This window comes from Haliotis rubra, unplaced genomic scaffold (assembly GCF_003918875.1).
Source record: "Haliotis rubra isolate DU_JTF1 unplaced genomic scaffold, ASM391887v1 Scf451, whole genome shotgun sequence".
Lineage (NCBI taxonomy): Eukaryota > Metazoa > Mollusca > Gastropoda > Lepetellida > Haliotidae > Haliotis > Haliotis rubra.
In genome coordinates this window covers 264321-270111 of record NW_025767137.1, presented here as the reverse complement: position 1 = coordinate 270111, position 5791 = coordinate 264321, and the positions used below count along the sequence as shown (strand labels likewise).

General features: G+C 39.8%; 1 protein-coding gene across 4 annotated transcripts in view; it reads left to right on the top strand.

The window, feature by feature from the left end:
• LOC124289901 (orexin receptor type 2-like) overlaps window positions 1-5791 on the top strand; it is a 141399-nt gene that overhangs the window by 127022 nt on the left and 8586 nt on the right. The window contains exon 1 of one of the 4 annotated variants that reach the window (XM_046726575.1): window positions 5201-5307. The exons of the other annotated variants lie outside the window; for them this stretch is intronic. The gene's annotated coding sequence lies outside the window, so the exon portion shown is untranslated. Of the gene's footprint in view, window positions 1-5200; window positions 5308-5791 lie in introns of those variants that run through there. 4 annotated transcript variants of the gene reach the window in all.

The window sequence follows — 5791 nt, the reverse complement described above, 5'->3', positions numbered from 1 at the left end:
TTTTGCCCATCGAAGGGAGATAACTCTAAATCCTGAGCTGAACCTTGTTCAAACTCAGCTGTTTATGTTGGGGAAAATATGACTTGCGGTTTACCCAGCTATTTAAACCGGTCTGTTTAATTTCCACCAATTTTTCACCTTATTATCATTCGTTATAAATTATTGTGATGTGGCCGGACTGCGGCGTTAAAAACATCACTTCCTTGTTCACTAACCCGCTCATCCCCTACACACTCACTCATTCGTGAGTGTAATGTCTACATATTGCATTGCCTTTATCTGAATATTTCGAATTACATAATGCATTGATACATATCAGATAATTATCATTTTTAAATATAGATATTTAAAAAGATATTTAAAACTATATAGATATTAAATTTAAAAAAAATACATCAAACTAACAACCATCAAAATAAATACCAAAACAAACAAAAGAAATAACAAACCAAAGGACAAACATACAAAAAAGTAAAACAACCCTAAAAGAACAAACACATGTACATATGCATGCAGAAAATTACTTTCGAATAATTGAAACCTCACGATTCTCATCGCACATAAATACTACACATGGCACACATTAATGCCACAAGTGGCGCACATTAATACCACAATGACGCACATTAATACCACAAGTGGCGCACATTATACCACAAGTGACGCATATTAATACCAAACTTAAGGCACATTATACCACAAGTGGCGCACATTAATGCCACAAGTGGCGCACATTAATGCCACAAGTGGCGCACATTAATGCCACAAGTGGCGCACATTAATACCACAAGTGACGCACATTAATACCACAAGTGGCGCACATTAATGCCACAAGTGGCGCACATTAATACCACAAGTGGCGCACATTAATACCACAAGTGGCGCACATTATACCACAAGTGACGCACATTAATACCACAAGTGGAGCACATTAATACCACAAGTGGCGCACATTATGCCACAAGTGGCGCACATTAATACCACAAGTGGAGCACATTAATACCACAAGTGGCGCACATTAATGCCACAAGTGGCGCACATTAATACCACATAGTGGAACACACTATACCACACTTGACGCACACTAATGCCACACATGGCGCACATTAATACCACAAGTGGCGCACATTATACCACACCTGACGCATATTAATACCAAACTTAAGGCACATTATACCACAAGTGGCGCACATTATACTACACAAGACGCACATTAATACCACAAGTGGCGCACATTATGCCACACATGACGCATATTAATACCACACTTGAGGCACATTTTACCATTTTACCACAAGTGGCGCACATTATACCACACATGACGCATATTAATACCAAACTTAAGGCACATTATACCACAAGTGGCGCACATTTATACACAAGACGCACATTAATACCACAAGTGGCGCACATTATACCACACATGACGCATATTAATACCACACTTGAGGCACATTTTACCACAAGTGGCGCACATTATACCACACATGACGCATATTAATACCACACTTGAGGCACATTTTACCACAAGTGGCGCACATTATACCACACATGACGCATATTAATACCACTCTTGAGGCACATTATACCACAAGTGGCGCACATTATACCACACATGACGCACATTAATACCACATATGACTCACAATAATACCACACATGGCACACATTAATATAACAAGTGGCGCACACTATACCACACATGGCGCATATTAATACCATACTTGAGGCACAATACCACAAGTGGCGCACATTTATACCACATTTTGGCGCACATTATACCACAGGTGGCGCACATTATACCACACTTGGCGCACAGTGGCGCACATTATACCATGTGGCGCATTAATACCACACAAGTGGCGCACATTACCACCAAGTGGCGCATGACGCACATTAATACCCAACATGGCGCACATTATACCACACTTGACGCACACTATACCACAAGTGGCGCACATTATACCACACTTGATGCATATTAATACCACACTTGAGGCACATTATACCAAAAGTGGCACACATTAATACCACAAGTGGCGCACATTATACTACACATGACGCATATTCATACCAAACTTAATGCACATTATACCACAAGTGGCGCACAATATACTACACATGACGCACATAATACAAGTGGCGCACATTATACCACACTTGACGCACACTATACCTGACGCACACTAATACCACACATGACGCACATTAATGCCAAAATTAACGCACATTATGCCACAAGTGGCGCACATTATATTACACATGACGCACATTAATACCACACGTGGCGCACATTTTACCACACATGACGCATATTAATACCACACTTGTGGCATATTATACCACAAGTGGCACACATTATACCACACATGACGCACATTAATACCAAACTTGTGGCACATTATACAAGTGGCACACATTATACCACACATGACGCACATTAATACCACACTTGACGCACATTAATACCACACTTGACGCCTCGTGGTTTGGTAGACTGTCAGTTTTACCTGAAGTCATGGCGCTGCAAACTATAGAAATGGTCCCTATACAGACGCGAAGTCTCTTGACGCACAGTACACCCCGGCGCTGCGCCTGACTCAATGTTGTGACGCGACTGGTCGGTATTATCTAGGAATCGTACCTGCATACTAAAAGTATCCTCTTTCATGTTACGATGTATAGTGGTTAATTGATCCCTATTTCCCACAGTTTTGCAGTTTGTGCTTGGCTATATATATCGTGTAGTGTTATCTTATGAATGATATATAAAGGTATTAACGCATCACGGTGAATATCAACAATGTGCCTACTAAGCATAATGATATTCGTCCTAACGCTGCAACGCGTGATCCGCTTACAGCAAGTCATCTGTTATAGCCAACTACGGTTATAAGAAACACGCTTATAACGAACGGATGGATATAACGAACTGATGGATATAACGAACCGTGTTTAAGTCTCCTCCACATGCTGTATTTCTTAATCGAATTGCGTATAGCGAACTACGGTCATAAGAAACTATAAGTAGCGGTCCCTTTGAATTCGTTATAACCGAAGTTTACTGCATTCATATAAAATACTGACTGACTGAATTTGGTTTTACGCCGCTTTTAGCAATATTCCAGCAATATCACGGCGGGGGACACCAGAAATGATTCATATAAAAGAGGGGCGATGGGGTAGCCTAGTGGTTATAGCGTTCGCTCGTCATGCTGAAGACCCGAGTTCGATTCCCCACTATGGGTACAATGTGTGAAGCCCATTTCTGGTGTCCCCCGCCGTGATATTGCTGGAATATTGCTAAAAGCGGCGTAAAACCAAACTCGCTCACTCACATAAAACACTTGTGCATTTGTTTGTTGCTACACGCCACACTTGGAAATATTCCAACTACATGATAGCTGGAGCGGACAATCCAATAATTGATATTGCGAGCAACGCAACACGCCTTCGGGTCACGAGAACATTTAAATTACGAAGTCACGACGCCTGTGCTCCCAATTTATTCAGTAGCGTATTTTTACCCAGCATGGGTTGCTGGGGACGTATTATAGTCTCCACGTGGGTTATAAACCATGATATACAGAGGTGATTCTTGGGGACTCAGCGGATATGGTATCCGCGCCGAATTCAATGGTCCCACTGTGCCAGAGTTCATGTCGTGTTTGGACAGAGGAAATAAATACTTCTAGCCTGTCATTCTCACGCTGTCACTACACATGCTCATTCATGGACGTACAGCATAAAGTAGATCGACTTCAACACACCGAAACCTTGTTAATCCGAACGTAACATTTCAGTCAAATCGTCAGTGGCACCCGTACCACAATGCGATCGTAATGTACATTTTGTTTGCTTGTTGTTTAACACCGCGCTCGGCAATATTGCATCTATATGACGTAGGTCTGTAAATGATCGAGTCTGGACCAGACAATCCAGTGATTGACATCATGAACATCGCAATACACGGTACGCAATTAGGATACGATGACATGTGTCAACCAAGTCGGCGAGCCTGACACCCAATCCCAATTGCCTCTTACGACAGATCGTAGTGCTAACGTGATCGTAACTCATTATTACGTGAACCAAAGACTGTCGCAGTGCTAAAATCGCTTTGTGAAATGGATTTCTGGATTTCTATTGCCATGGAGTAAAGTCTTGCATCATTTAGTAGATCAACCCATGAACATCGAACTCCCGTAATCTGGACAGTATCATGTCAGTCAATTCGTCAGGAGTAATACATTTCTGGATAATTTCTGATTTGTGCATTTCCTTGTACCGTAATCTCGTTTAACCAGACCGTACCTTCCTTTTATCAGCAACGGCCATTGAATACTGGTTTTGTCCCGACCGTGTAATACAGACAAATTTTGTGGATAACAACTTTTTTATTTCGTCCGTGCGACGTATAGATACAGATTCGTGTACAGTTGTCAAACAGGGTCTGAATCTGTATAACGTCGCACTCACGAAATAAAGAAGTTGTTATCCATAAAGTTTGTCTTTGTTGCACCTCCCAATTTCTAAAATACCTCTCAAAGAAATCAGTACCATTTGCTGTATACTCTGCTCGAAATGCGTGTTACGAACTACGGTAATAACGAACTAATATTAGTAGCCCTTTGAGTTCGATATAGTGTACTGTATATCGGTGTCACATGAAGAGATTTAAAAAAATTGGAATGATTGAAAGAAGAGGTGATGCCTGGCCTTTTTGAGATGAATACATTAATACAAATATTAATTTGATCGGATCGAAGTACCGAATAAATCAACAGGTCTTAACCTCCTTAGCGACCACCTGCCAAGACGCGAAGTAGTCTACATACACTGAAACCATGTGGAATAGAACCAAAGCCTGTTAGTGCCCAGCAAACGCGATACCCACTCGGCTACCATACAGACGTATGTTTTACAACAATCTATATAATTTTCACACATTACCAACAGTATATTTCTTTCTTCACATAAACACACCCAGAAGGTCGCCCTTGACCTAATAACCCAGAGGCACGTGGCCATGTGAATGATTAATCAGTCAATGCGTATTAAGCGTGGAAGACGAGCTGTTTAGGAAGAGGTGTGCGTTCCCCTGATTTCACTACTTGTCAGACAAGAGATGGGCTTTCCTGCCTGGGTGAGAAACAGACGCTGTCAGATCCCCCATACTTCCCCACCCCCCTTTCCCGATGTGGTTGACGATTTTCCTGTTGTGTATAGTAAAAGGCCATTTTACTACGTTTAGCACAGTATTCCCAGCAGTGATATAGCTTACATGGTGTGAGTGAGACGACTCAGGTATGTTTGTGGATGTTACTATGTTCATTTAATCAAGAGTTCATATTCTTGTATAAAGTCGCAGGGATCCTTCTTCTATTATTCTTGTATTGGTAGAAGCATCTTTAACTATGTTATTAATGTTAATTTAATTTATTAGATTTCATTTATATAAATTTAATTATAATTTCATTATAATGCATTTATTGTTTTTCATGGGTTTGGCGACGATTTGTGATGACCTAGATGAGTTGAAATTTATTACTAAAGTCAGTAAATATGACAAGAGAACATAATCACGAATATATTTCGCTACTTTTTGTTGCGGGTGTTTAACACATTCAGTTTAAATATTTGTTAATACCATTTATTTATTTACTTATTTATTTATTTATTTATTTATTTATTTATTTATTTATTTATTTATTTATTTATTTATTTATTTATTTATTTATTTATTTATTTATTTATTTATTTATTTATTTATTATACTAAAAATGTATAC